The following is a 15,757-nucleotide window of genomic DNA, read 5'->3' on the forward strand; positions in this document are numbered from 1 at the left end:
CATGCGAGCCCGCGCCGACGGGAATAGGGTAAAGAAGATTTGCCAATCTGCGCGAGAAGGTGCTTATCCTTACCAGAGAGAAGGTCGTCGCCGGCGTGTGGTGAGGGTCGCGCCGTCGCGTGCTGAAGGTCGCGCTGTCGCCCGCGGGAGAGGAACGTGCGGGTCGCGCTGTCGCCCGCGGGAGAAGAACGTGCGGCCTCGTGCGTGGGTATCGTTTCAGAGGCAGCTGGGCAGCTGGTTGGGCCTCAGCTGGTTGGGCCACAATCTTGTTTGGGCGCGGGAAGAGCCACGTATTTGCGCCAAAATCAGTTTTGTGCGCGGGGAAAGCTGGATTCAATGTTTAACGACCACAGAGGTCAGCTCGCTAACGACGACAATTTTTTTGGTCGTCGGCTGGGTTGGACAGAACTTGCACTATGCTATCGAGACTCATAAAAACCACATATTACAGGTGGTCGTCATTTTCTGGTCGTTGATAGCTTTTCTCTTGTAGTGTCTATTTAAATTGCGAAAATCAATGCATACTCTAAGTTTACCTGACTCCTTCTCCCGGCACAATATTGGAGACCCACTCTGCGTATCTGCAAGGTCTGATAAAATCAGCTTCTAGCAGCCGGTGGATTTCATCCTTGATGCGTGGGAGAAGATCTGGACGAAATGTTCTAGCTCTTTGCTTGAAAGGTCTAAAACCAGATTTAATAGGCAGTCGATGCTCTACGATCTCTCGGCTTAATCCAGGCATCTCAGTGTAATTCCAAGCAAAGCAATCTGAATATTCCTTCAATAGACCGATCATCTTATCTCTAGGATCGGTCTCCAGGGTCTTGTTTACAAAAGTCGGCCTTGGAGTTTTACCATCTCTTATGTCAATCTCCTCCAAAGGATCGGCTGATGTAAACCCCTGTCCTAGTTTATCAAGATCTCTGAATTCCTCTATCATGTTCCCCACAGAGGAATTAGAAGATCTTTGTGTGACAGCGGACTTTCCGGTCTCGGGGACTGGATCATCCGTAATACTGTCCTTTTGCTGTGATATATGTTCGGTCTTAAAGTCCGAACCCTTTTGTGAAAGACCAGACCATCCGGCCTTGGAAGCCGAACTGTCCATGACCAGAGACTCATGAACTTTGTGTGTATTCATCATTTAAACTTTATTTAGGATTTAGCCGATTCTCCATCGGCTCTAGCATTACAGGAATGAAACCTTTCTTATCTATACTTATGAATTGATAATCAGAAAAATCTACTCCTGTAAGACATGTAGCAGTCTCATAAGTCCAGAGTACAGGGGCATCGGCCACAGCGATGCAGGCCGATACATCAGCATGTACTTGTTCTATGTCATCGCCTACCCATTGTATTAGCATTTGCTGTAATGTAGAAGGTATACATTGATTGGCGTGAATCCAATCTCTGCCTAGGATTAAACTGTAATTTCCTTCTACATCAGCGACAAAGAATGCAGCAGCAAGGGTCTTAGTCCCGATGGTTAATTCAACGGACGTGACTCCCCTGGCTTTGATCGAACTATCAGTTCCAACACAGCTGAGGGTCATGTTGGTCTTGACAAGTTCGTCATCTTGTTTACCTAATTTTCTGTACAATGAATAAGGCATTAGATTTACAGTCGCCCCTCCATCTACCAACATCTTAGCAATCGGTATCCCATCAATGTGGCCGCGCACGAAGAGCGGCTTTAAATGATTTACCGATTCTTTTGGTTTAGTAAAGGCGGCTTCTTTAGGACCAAAATCAAACTGGGCAACAACAGGTTCATCGTCGCCGATAATAGTACAATCGGCGGAAAATGTAATAATATTTACATCCATACCTGAGCGTTCTGAAGAAGCCTCGTAGTCGACCAGGTCTTCTCCCAGTAGGTCATCCTCCTCCATTGATGTTGTCGTGTCGTTGGAGGCTTCCTGGTGAACGGCGGACGGTCCGCGCGCGGGGGCCGGACGGTCCGCGCCTGATGCAGGTTGTCCAGACGCTTCCTGGTGAAGGCCGGACGGTCCGCGCGCAGAGGCCGGACGGTCCACGCCTGGTGCAGGTTGTCCAGACGCTTCCTGGTGAAGGACGGACGGTCCGCGTGCAGAGGCCGAACGGTCCGCGCCTGGTGCAGATTGTCCAGCCTTGCTGGCCGTGCTATCTGCCATACCTGCAAGGTGCTGCGCAGGTGTTGTTTGATTTTCTATTTCTGTGGCCGTTTGTTTTTCTTCAACGGCCTTTGGTCTCCATTTCTTTTGCGGTGGCGGGTATAGTGGATGTGTGTCATTGAATATCTTTTCCGCCTCTTTCTCCTGGCTCTCCTTTACTCTTAGGCGCAGTAATTTTCTCTTTTGGGACCGTGTCAATCCCGCTGGGCACCATCGAGGCATGGAGTATTTTGGATCGGCTGTTTTGATGGTAACCGTATCCTTTTTGGTTGTGTTGGCCGATTCACCAAAAATCATCGGCCCTTTATTGTCTCCCTGTATGACAACATCTGCAGTGCCTATTTTGATGATGTCCTTTTTTGTTGTTCTTTGAGTTGCTACAGGCATATGCCCCCCTGCTGGATTGGTCGACCTAGGAGGCCGAGTAGTCCGGCAATCTTGTCGGGCCTGTGCCTGGTGATCGGATTCAGCAGCGCTCAATCGGTCTTGTACTGGTGGCGCCAACCTGTTAAAAACGGATGTTTGGGGTGCCCCCCAGGCGGGGTACTGTGGCATGCCAAATGGATATGGTGGCATGCCCCACATTTGATTTGGAACATATGGTGGAGGTAAGTATGTGTATGGGTATGGCATAGATGGATAAGGGGGTGGAGGTGTCCATGTCGGTATGTTATGTCTCAATTGTACAGTATGACCTTTCATTTCTTCCGATTGGTGGGGTGATCCAATCGGCCTGACCTGACGTTGCTCATGAATGGGTGAGCGGGGTCGCTTTGCTGGCCGGTCACTGGGGCCGGCCTTCTTTTTTACGTATTTAGACAACAATTGATCAAAAGTCGGGCCAGGCTTGATCAGCCGACCAGCTGCTTTAAATGTATTCGTTTTCCACGTACCTATCTCTGGTCGTCGTGGTTTGAAGGTATGTGGTCGCTGCGAGTCCTGAGCATGGCCGGACCGTCCGCTGGAGTCCTCCGGACCGTCCGGAGAAGCGTCGGACCGTCCGCGTCTGGACGGCGGACTGTCCGTGATGCGCAGCACGGGTTCCCGCAACTGTCTCTCTGTCTGTGCTTGCCCCCCAGTGCTAGAGGCTGTGATGGTCACCTTCAGGGTCTCCCCTCCATCGGGAGTCTTCTCGGCCATCACTTTCCTGCAAGAAACTTTACAATCCCCATCGGCCTTTTTAGCATTGCCGATGATTGTTTCCTTGCCTTTGCCTTTATCGGCTGTATTTGGCCGAACCAGGACTTTCTTGCCCTCGAAGTCAATCATGTTCATCGGAAAGGGCTCTGTATCCACCTGCATTTCCTGAAATTTCAATCGTCCTTCGTTAATGGCCGATTGAATCTGTCGCCGAAACACATTACAATCATTAGTGGCATGGGAAAATGAGTTATGCCACTTGCAGTACGCACGACGTTTTAGCTCATCGGCGGATGGAACAGTGTGATTTATTTTAATATTGCCATTTTTGAGTAATTCGTCAAATATTTTATCACACTTACCAACATTAAACGTAAACTTAACCTCCTCTTGCCGTTTCTTCTGAACCGGCTGTAAGGACGAAACAAGCCGAAGATTTGGCCTGTTTTGGCCAAACCATTTCAGCAGCGTACACTTCTGCTGATTCGTCATCTGAGCTACTTTGGTCGCATTCTACTATATGTACGTTGTGACGCATTGTTTTAGCAGTTTCTTTGCTCCGGCTTTCGCAAGCTAAAGCTCTCTGGTGTAACTGTGCTAGTGTAAAAAATTGGATGCCTTCTAATCTTTCTTTTAAATAATATCGTAGACCATTAAAGGCTAATCCTACTAGCTGTTTTCTGCTAAATGAATTTGAAAGCATCGATTTCTTGTATCTCGGAATCTCCGGATGTAATCATTAACCGATTCATCTTTTGTCTGTCGCAATGACACTAAATCTACCAAATCCAACTCATAGTCACCGGAGAAAAAATGATCATGAAATTTTTGTTCTAGATCCCCCCATGATGAAATGGAATTAGGAGGTAAAGTGGCATACTGAAAGTCGCCTAGAGGGGGGGTGGATAGGCGAAACCTGAAAATTAAAACTTTATCCCCCAACTAGATCCTTTGATTAGTGGTTAGAACAAGATGAACAATTATCGGAGTATAAAAACTAAGTTCTTGCTAGTAAAGAGTATAGCTTTCAAATAATGCGGAAGTGATAAATCAATACAACTAATAATTCTATGATAACAAAGCAAGAAGGCTTAGATGAAAAAGAGCACTAACTCAAGTTCTTTTCTTGCGGAGTGTTGCTTCACTTAAATGAGATTTTAACTTGAAGCAACACCAAATGATATGAGCAAAGAATAGTGCAAGAGAACTTAGAGAAAGGGAAAGCAAACAAATCACAAGCAAAAGCACAATGAACACGGGTGATTTGTTTTACCGAGGTTCGGCCCTCGAAGGCCTAGTCCCCGTTGAGGAGTCCACTTAAGGACGGGTCTTTTTCAACCCTTTCCCTCTCTCCCGATCACACAAGGATCGGCGAGCTCTTCTTCTTCTCAAGGATCACTCTCGATCCCACAAGGACCACCACAATCTTTGGTGTCTCTTGCTAGCTTTTACAAGCCTCCAACACTTTGGAGGAAGTTCGAATGGGAGTCAAAAACTCCACGCGCAAATGAACACAAAGATGTAGCACACACTATCTCTCAATGAATCTCACAAGGCACTAGGGCTAAACTCAATTGAGTAGCTCTCAATTGCTCACTCTCTCTTTTGTGGCACTTGTGTTGGTTGTAGTGGGCTAGATCTTGTGTATAGGATGTATCAATGAATATAGGTGGTTGGGAGGGCTTGAGTATGTCAACTAGATGACTTGGAATGTTGCTTGGACTCCCACACTTTGAAGTGGCCGGTTGGGGTGGTATTTATAGCCACCATCCAATTTTGTAGCCGTTGGAGAAGCTGCTGGTCGATGGGCGCACCGGACAGTCCGGTGCACACCGGACATGTCCGGTGCCCCTGCCACGTCATCCTATCCGTTGAGATTGGAGCTGGTCGACCGTTGGAGGCTTTTGTCCTCATGTGGCACCGGACAGTCCGGTGCACACCGGACAGTCCGGTGCCTCTCTGATCCTCTGCTCTGACTTCTGCCGCGTGTACTGTTCTGCACTGTTTACTGTCAGAGTCGACCGTTGGTGCGAAGATGACCGTTGCTCCGCTGGCACACCGGACAGTCCGGTGTACACCGGACAGTCCGGTGAATTTTAGCGGAGCAGTCTTCGTGAAATCCCGAGGCTGCCGAGTTCCTGAGACCGCGTTCGGTTGGAGCACCGGACACTGTCCGGTGTACACCGGACAGTCCGGTGAATTATAGCGCGCCGGCCCTAGACTTTCCCGAAGGTGGCGAGTTGGAGTCTGAGTTCCCTGGTGCATCGGACAGGTACTGTTCACTGTCTGGTGGCACACCGGACAGTCCGGTGCGCCAGACCAGGGGTGCCTTCGGTTGCCCCTTTGCTCCTTTCTTTTGACTTTTGTCTTGTTCTTTTTATTGGTTTTATGTTGAATCTTTGGCACCTGTAGAACATATAATCTAGAGCAAACTAATTAGTCCAATTGTTTGTGTTGGACATTCAATCACCAAAATCATTTAGGAAAAGGTTTAAAGCCTATTTCCCTTTCAATCTCCCCCTTTTTGGTGATTGATGCCAACACAAACCAAAGCAAATATATAAGAGAATAATTGAACTAGTTTGCATAGAATAGGTGCAAAGATTGCTTGGAATTAAACCAATATTCATTTCATAAAATATGCATGGATGCTTTCTTTCTTTATTTTATTTAGTATTTTGGACTACGCTTGCACCACATGTTTTGTTTTTGCAAATTCTTTTTGTAAATCCATTTCAAAGATCTTTTGCAAATAGTCAAAGGTAAATGAATAAGAGTTTGTAAAGCATTTTCAAGATTTTAAATTTTCTCCCCCTGTTTCAAATGCTTTTCTTTTGACTTAACAAAACTCCCCCTAAAAGAGATCCACCTCTTAGTGTTCAAGAGGGTTTTGATATACCATTTTTGAAATACTCCTTTCTCCCCCTTTTTGAACACAATAGGATACCAAATGATAAATACTTTTGGAAAGCACTAAGTTTTTGAATTTGGTGGTGGTGGTGCGGTCCTTTTGCTTTGGGCTCATTTCTCCCCCTTTTTGGCATGAATCGCCAAAAACGGAATCATTAGAGCCCTTGAAGTGCTATCTTCCCCTTTGGGCATAAATAAATGAGTTAAGATTATACCAAAGGCGAAGTCCGGTCTTTTAGCTTTGGGCTCTTACTCTCTTCCAGAGACGAAGTCCTTTTCTTTGATGCTCATTTCTCCCCCAAGGAATAGAGAGTTGCTTGGAGTGATGGCGAAGTATGATATACGGAGTGGAAGCCTTTGTTTTCGCCGAAGACTCCATTTCCCTTTCAATCTACGACTTAGCATAGTAATATACTTGGAAACATATTAGTCGTAGTTATGGTACGGGAATAATAGGATATATGCATTTGTACCAAAATGAAAGAGATATGATCAAGAGATATGTCAATTAAGCATGATCATAGTTCTATATACTATAGATTGCTCCCCCTAAATATGTGCCTTGAGAGGAATACATATTTTGGCCTTGAAATGCCAATTGCACATAATGAGGTTAATGAGAACATATCTATACCATACAGAAAGTGAAGTGCATTGTGTCATAAGATATGTGTGATGCTCAAGACAGTTTATGCACTTATGAAAGCATGTTGCAAACATTTTAAGCATTTTCCTTTAAAGATTTCAAAGAGACTTAAGGACCATCCACCTTTGGAACAAAGGCAGCTTATCCTCGTTACAAGGTTAAGCTTTAAGCTCTTTGACAATAAGATTACTTCATCTAGTTTTAACAAAGATGCATAAATGCAAGAATGAAATGTTTGAGAGGTTAAACTAGATATGAAGCAGAAAAAAAAAATGCAAAGGACATGCTTTCTCTTCCTTATATATAAGATATGCAAAGAATGCTTATAAGAGGAAGATTTAGGTACAAGTTCAAATGAAAGGAAGTGGTTTTACCCTTTTGTACCTTCTCATAGAGACGCTCTCTTCATTGTGCTTTGTCCTTAGTCTTAGTTGCTTAAGACCTATACTCAATGACAATATATGGAAATACTTTGCACAAGAGAGAGTTCTACAACTGGTGATCTTTTTCAAGTTATTGTTAGCATATATCAAATGGATCACAAGTTGCATAAATGAATCATGAATTCTCCTTTTTCCTTAGTGCATACCAATTGAAATCAAATTCAAATTACATGAGGCACTAAGAAGCATGAGTGATAATTGAAGTTGTTCAATGATCAACCAATATGCGATCAAGAAAACAACAAAGGCATTAAATTTTCAATCAAGCTTAAAAATAGGAGAATCCAATAAGCATGCTACTTTTAGAAATGAAAGCAACAAACCTTGATAAAAGCGATATTACTTTAACAAGTTTGGTTGATGTGAAGTAGCATACTATATATGAGAAACATTATTTTCATGCAAGAGACTATATGAAATTACTAAGATAAAGCAATAGTCTCAACATAATCAAAAAATAATAATGGACTCCCCCTAAAGATATGCATCAAGTAATTGAAAGAATTGATTTCGATGCATTCACTTTTAAGGACATAAAGGGAGAAGCATTATACATTTTGATCAAGGCTCATAACTTCAGCAATAAACAACTTAAGCCTTGTAATCTCATAATGAAAAAGAATTTAGAATGCTTACAACCACACCATTGATTATTGAAGACCTTATTGTCCAAGTAGGTGTTGTTGTTCTTGATGTTCTTTCTTTTTCATTTGAGTGTCCTCCCTTTATATTTGTCTCTTTTTCCTTTCAAACTTATTGAAAATACTCAAGAGACATGTTAATAGCGCAAGGGAGTATATGGTGAAGGATGATTACTTTAGATAATTAGCATACAAAATTTATCATCCACAAGTCACACAGACATGAAGTAAAATCCTTAACATTAGTGCATTTTATTTGAGAAAAATGAGTGAGCACCTTTTAAGCATTTTAATAATCATTGGAGATTTTACTTTATCATATTGAAGTTGGTTAATCATCACTTGGAAGCAAATCAATATGATAACATATATATAAATATCGCAAAGGCATTAAATAGATTCTAATGGACATGAGCATTTAAGAAAATGATATTTGAATGTACACTTAGTTAATTTCGGTCCAATAGCGAATCTATTCCTCACAAGGGTAGAATATGATAATTTAGATTAAATACCCATTGAGATGGGAACTAAACTTAACTAAGAAGATGAGTTCCCATACCTTTGCTTTTACCTTCCTTCTTTTGGGTGAAGATCAACCCATGAGGCTTGTGTACTTTCCCTTCTATGCATATTTATAAGTAAGCTCAAGAGATACGTTAGCAACACAAGCACTAGTTTCCATTTAGTAATCATTTTGATAGGGAATGAAAAGGTGAATTACTAAAGCATGGAAACTTTATAATATGAACTAGATTATTCCATGAAGTATGCCTAGTTTTAAACTCATAAAACAAGCATGGTTAAATTCTTGAGACTTAAGGGAATAAATCTAATCCATTACATGGAGAGCGATAAATGTAGAAGAATCATATCCAATTTAAGCAATAAAACATACAACCTAAATTATTGGATTGATTTTCCTTGTCATGATGGATTACGCATTTCCATAGAGAAATTTATCTCTACAAGTGAGACTACTTAAATTACTTAGATAAAAACATTAGTCTCACTTTTCTAGCTATAGAGAGAATTTTTCCTTTTATAAGTGTCCTAAGTATTTGAATTTCTTACATGACACCTTATTCTTTTAAGAACATGAAACATCTCTCTATATCTAGAACATGGCAATAATAGAATAATTAAAGTAAGGACATGCCATGAGAACTTGCAATAATTTGAAACATGTAGATTGTCATAATATAGAATTGATAAATACACAATCTACCATATGAGAGGAATTTCTTCAAAGAATGGTAACATAATTTTAACATATGCTTAAGAGCTTTCTATTTCTATGTGACTACACAAGACACATGACAAATTAAGATAATTGCACTTAAGAATATAAATGTTACCATCCCTTGACTTTCCTCCATGTTGTAGGCTTTGAAATTCCGCACATGATAATTCTTTAATTCCTACAACATTAATATCTTCCCGAGATGATATGAGTTTTGAATACAATAAACTGAAGCAACCTTGGGTCAATCTTGAATATGTAGATCATTTGAAGATTGATAGCTTGGGTTGATAAGAATTGAATTAACTCCCTCAAGCACCCCAAAGGTTCATATCATCTCCTTCTCCTACAAATCTTGTCAAGCACATTTTGGTACCCATCGCTTGATGGGTCCGTTAAGGTTAGTCAACAAAGATCTAGGAACCCAAAAGTCCTTTGTGTTAGCACTAGGTAAACTCATTACCTTTCTAACACAAGTTGCAATTTTGGGTTGCCTAGTTACATGAGAATCAATTGACAAGTTAGGAGTGAAATTGTTACCAATGGGACAATCCTTGCATTGATGTCCCTTCTTACGGCATGTGTAGCAAAGGCGTTTTCCAAGATTTGACGTTTTCTTCTTTCCTTGTTTGTTGCCTGCTACACGGTTAGTAAAAACTTTCTTTTCTAACCCTATGCCTTTTTGTTTTAAATGGGGACAAGATCTAAGCAAGTGTCCCTTCTTGGAGCATTTAAAACAAAGTTTATCATCCTTGTTAATAATCAAGCCATTAATATAGGGACATGACCTAATCAAGTGCCCCTCTTCAAAGCATTCACTACACCTCTTAATGTGAAGTGTGGCTTGATCATTACCTTGGATGTTACCTTTTGTGGAGGCGTGGTTGAGGCTTTTGGAGGAGGTGTTGAATTTCATATTTTGTTCCTTCCTCGTGGCAATCCTCAAATCCTTGACATTTTCTTCAAGGGATGTAGTGCATGCCACAGTTGTTCCCGTCTCAAGCTTCTTCACCATGTGATCACGGTTATCTTGAGAAGGTTGGGCAATGCATTTCCCTTTTAGTTGTGTCAAGCTCTTCTTTAGCCTCTCATTTTCTTCTTTGAGCTTTTGATATGAATCATCATTTGTTCCTGCAAATTCTAGCTCAAAGGAAGATTTGCTTGTTGACAAACAACAAGCATTAGCACATGGTAATATAGTATCAATTTGAATACATGTGCATGAGTGAGGTTGTTGGGATTTTAAATTTTCTATCACAACCTCATGAGCAATGTTTAATATGATATGATTATCTCTAAGATTTTCATGAGAGCATAGGAGCATATCATATTTTTCTTGAAAAGCTAGATTTTTAATTTTTAGCTTTTCCACTTGGTCCTTAAGCAAGGTATTCCTATTTACTAATTGAGCGATACAATGTAACGCGTTATCTTGCTCAATTGAAATAGTTTCATACCTTTGGACCAAATCATCATGAGAGCACTTTAGCTCCTCATGTTCTTTAGTCAACTCGTCAAAGTGTTGCATCTTTATGGAGAGAATATCTTCTAGCTTTTGACGAGCTTCGCTTTGCTCTCTCGCTCTCTCTAGAAGTTTGAGCATGATCGCCTTATCTTCTTGGCTTAGGCGAGCGTAGAGATGCACAAAGCTTCTTTCTTCCTCCTCATCCTCATTTGTGCTTCCGCTATCATTTTCATTAGCCACACAACACATGTGGGAATCAAAATGGGAAGACAAACCTTTTGGAGAGGTGGATTCATCGTTTGGTCTCCATCGTTCATTCTCTTCTTCTTCCTTGCAAGGGTTAGTATCACAAATACCAAAGGAAGTAGAGACACAAAATGAACTATCATGTTTGGACTCATCAAATTTGCTTTTAATTCTAATCCAAATATCATGCACATCACAAATGGGTTTGTCACATTTTATTATGAAGGCACGATAATCTTCTTTGCTAAGGGATTTACTTAGGATGTCATAAGCTAGATAGTTTAAGCGAATACATCTTAAATCTTCTTCGGAGGCATTTTCCCTAGCATAGTTAGGAGGAATAATACTCTTGTCTAAAATTTGTTCTAATTGTGGGTCTACCGCTCTAAAGGCGTTTATCACTCTAGTAGACCAAGAAACATAATTAGAACAATCGGAAAGTAATATCTCAAGAGTTACCTCCTTGTTCTCCTGGGTCCTCTTGTTCTTTTGGGATCTTCTACGAGCCATCACTTCGAGTTGTTAGACTCAAGATGAAGTGCCTAGCTCCGATACCAATTGAAAGTCGCCTAGAGGGGGGGTGGATAGGCGAAACCTGAAAATTAAAACTTTATCCCCCAACTAGATCCTTTGATTAGTGGTTAGAACAAGATGAACAATTATCGGAGTATAAAAACTAAGTTCTTGCTAGTAAAGAGTATAGCTTTCAAATAATGCGGAAGTGATAAATCAATACAACTAATAATTCTATGATAACAAAGCAAGAAGGCTTAGATGAAAAAGAGCACTAACTCAAGTTCTTTTCTTGCGGAGTGTTGCTTCACTTAAATGAGATTTTAACTTGAAGCAACACCAAATGATATGAGCAAAGAATAGTGCAAGAGAACTTAGAGAAAGGGAAAGCAAACAAATCACAAGCAAAAGCACAATGAACACGGGTGATTTGTTTTACCGAGGTTCGGCCCTCGAAGGCCTAGTCCCCGTTGAGGAGTCCACTTAAGGACGGGTCTTTTTCAACCCTTTCCCTCTCTCCCGATCACACAAGGATCGGCGAGCTCTTCTTCTTCTCAAGGATCACTCTCGATCCCACAAGGACCACCACAATCTTTGGTGTCTCTTGCTAGCTTTTACAAGCCTCCAACACTTTGGAGGAAGTTCGAATGGGAGTCAAAAACTCCACGCGCAAATGAACACAAAGATGTAGCACACACTATCTCTCAATGAATCTCACAAGGCACTAGGGCTAAACTCAATTGAGTAGCTCTCAATTGCTCACTCTCTCTTTTGTGGCACTTGTGTTGGTTGTAGTGGGCTAGATCTTGTGTATAGGATGTATCAATGAATATAGGTGGTTGGGAGGGCTTGAGTATGTCAACTAGATGACTTGGAATGTTGCTTGGACTCCCACACTTTGAAGTGGCCGGTTGGGGTGGTATTTATAGCCACCATCCAATTTTGTAGCCGTTGGAGAAGCTGCTGGTCGATGGGCGCACCGGACAGTCCGGTGCACACCGGACATGTCCGGTGCCCCTGCCACGTCATCCTATCCGTTGAGATTGGAGCTGGTCGACCGTTGGAGGCTTTTGTCCTCATGTGGCACCGGACAGTCCGGTGCACACCGGACAGTCCGGTGCCTCTCTGATCCTCTGCTCTGACTTCTGCCGCGTGTACTGTTCTGCACTGTTTACTGTCAGAGTCGACCGTTGGTGCGAAGATGACCGTTGCTCCGCTGGCACACCGGACAGTCCGGTGTACACCGGACAGTCCGGTGAATTTTAGCGGAGCAGTCTTCGTGAAATCCCGAGGCTGCCGAGTTCCTGAGGTCGCGTTCCGTTGGAGCACCGGACACTGTCCGGTGTACACCGGACAGTCCGGTGAATTATAGCGCGCCGGCCCTAGACTTTCCCGAAGGTGGCGAGTTGGAGTCTGAGTTCCCTGGTGCACCGGACAGGTACTGTTCACTGTCTGGTGGCACACCGGACAGTCCGGTGCGCCAGACCAGGGGTGCCTTCGGTTGCCCCTTTGCTCCTTTCTTTTGACTTTTGTCTTGTTCTTTTTATTGGTTTTATGTTGAATCTTTGGCACCTGTAGAACATATAATCTAGAGCAAACTAATTAGTCCAATTGTTTGTGTTGGACATTCAATCACCAAAATCATTTAGGAAAAGGTTTAAAGCCTATTTCCCTTTCACATACCATGCAAACGCGGTTCCTGTTAGCGATAACGAAAATAAACGCACGCGAAATGCCTCTGTGTCGGCCAATTCTCCCAATTGTGCTAAGAACTGGCCTATATGTTCACGCGTGTTTTTCCCTTGATCACCCGAAAATTTTGCGAATTCGGGTATTCTAGTTCCCTGTGGGTACGGGTGGTGATCAAATCGGCTGTCATAAGGTTTCCGATATGATTGCCCCCCAGGGACCATGCTTACTCCGAGCTTATCTCGAAACGCCCCGGCTATTTCTTCCCTCACTATATCAATGGTAGCCGGTGCAAGACCACCAGTTCTCTGGTCAAACATAGGTGGGGTTGGCTGTATGTTAGTATGTTGTCTTTCCCCCCATTGGTTTGAGCTACGTGGTGCGTTTCCATTTGCCCTATATGGCTCATAGGTTTGATCGTTTCTTTCCGGCCTTCTAGGTGGGGCCGGAAAGCTTTCCTGGGCTCTGGATCCTGAATTAATGGGTTGGTGCATTGCATAGTGTGATGGGAAGTGTTGCTGGGACGGGCGAGGATTCAGGTAATAATCCTCCTCAAAAGACTCATGTGCGGACTGTCCGGATACGTACCCGGACCGTCCGTGAGTATATGCGGACCGTCCGTCGTTGTATGTGGACCGTCCGACTGGGTAGTTTGGGTTATGTGTCATATGTGGTGGCTCGGGTGCATGTCTGGGTACTTCGTTAAAAATGGGCCCGGCCGTGGCTGGCCCGGACGGTCCGCGATCACGCGCGGACGGTCCGGACATGTGCAGATCGGCTGTTTTGCTGCCGATTTGCGGTTGCTCAGGGTATGTGTCCATCGACATCCCATAAAGGGGTTGTGACTGGTCGTGACAACCCACAGCCGATGTATTACGCGTATTACCCCCTAATTCTACCTCGTGTGATGGGAAATTTGCAATGCTAGATTTGTCAAATGCACGCGCTAATCTCCTATAGTCGTTTTGCATATCCCCTATGATATTTTGCATTTGTTCACGCTGTTCATCTACATAGTTCTTAAGAGATTGTAGCTCGTTTGTATTACTTACATTGGGGATGTCTGGCGTGGGTCGCAGTGAAGCCGGATCCGTCGCCCGATGTCGGACGACTTTGTTGTTCCTGTCCACTTTGAAGTTGGCCAAGAACCTCGCTTTTGCCTCCTGGATCATCTGCTCCTTGTGCTCCTCGAATTGGAGCTGTTCGTCAGCCGGCAATGTATCCCAAGTCGGCTCTATGATGTTGCTTGGGGAAATATCAGAGCTATCCCTTGAACCGGCCATTGAGGGCCGATTTGATAGGTCTAATTATGTTGTCCCCAGCAGAGTCGCCAAAAAGTATGTTGACGCTTTTTCGGAGCGTCAAATACTCAAGAAGAACCGGCGGCGGTGCTCTCTGGTCAAGTGCGGACGGTCCGCGGCCTGGGGCCGGACGGTCCGCGACCTGGCGCAGGGGCAAGAGTTTCCTGCCTGACGGCCGGACGGTCCGCGCCCTGGGGTCGGACGGTCCGCGCGTGCGCAGGGGCGGTGAAAGATCGCCGGCGGCGCCTGGATCTCGCTCCCGGGAGGGACCCCGTCGGGGAGGAGAGATCCTAGGGGTTGTCTAGGCTCGGGCCGGCCGACCTAGACTCCTCTAATCGGCGTAGAGTCGAAGAGAGGCGAAGAATTTGGGGATCGAGAGGCTAAACTAGAACTAGACTAGAACTACTCCTAATTGTACTGGACATAAATGCGAATAAAAGTTGTATTGATTCGATTGATGATTACAAATCGGTCGTAGACCTCTCTTTTTATAGAGGAAGAGGGCTGAACCCTTTACACGACCGGACTCCGAGCTAATTCCGCAAATATAGCTAACAAACATAGCACAAAACTCGGAACCCTAATCTATTCTGCGCAGGCGCGGACTGTCCGGCCCACAGGCGCGGACTGTCCGGACCGCGGACCGTCCGGCTCCAGGGCCGGACCGTCCGCTGGCTCTTTTTGGTGCCAAACAGTAAGAAATTGAATATGGACCTAAGGATTCACTGTGGAGCAACTCCACTAATGAATTTGAGATTCACCAAGTGTTTGGCTTATGCAGCAGATTTAGATTCACACAAGGATATTTTAGTTTGAACGACTTGTCCTTGGGACAGACCCTACATATCAATGGCTGATCTGTTCTTTTTCTTCAAGAAAAAGACATCGAGCAGGGAGCTGTTCCTCTTCATCTCGATCTCATGTGTGCAGGGATCATGGTCGGGGCATGGCCGGTCAGGAAGGGGCTACCATGGTTGGGTATGGTGGGGAAGAAAGAAAAAAGCGATGTAACGAGTAACAAAGGCGATTTTCACCTACTTCACTAAATTTAAGTTGGTGGAATATTTTTTGGTAGCTCCACCGAAATGAAGAATCTAATCCTTTGGGGGGAGCTCCTACAGCTCCACTCCCATCGAGAATTACTTCTGCTAAGCTAAACGATAAAAATCTGAACTGCTTCATGGTGGAAGTGGAGTGAATCCATTCTTTACTTTGTATTAGAAAGTGAGAATAAAAAAACCTACTTCCCACCACTCCTAACCTGCTCTTCACTCTTTAACCCTCAAAAATCACTTCATAGCTTATTTGTCAAACTGTTTTCGTCAAATAGATCCACTTCCGGTAGAATCACTTAGAATCACTAT

This window comes from Zea mays, chromosome 3, assembly GCF_902167145.1.
Source record: "Zea mays cultivar B73 chromosome 3, Zm-B73-REFERENCE-NAM-5.0, whole genome shotgun sequence".
Lineage (NCBI taxonomy): Eukaryota > Viridiplantae > Streptophyta > Magnoliopsida > Poales > Poaceae > Zea > Zea mays.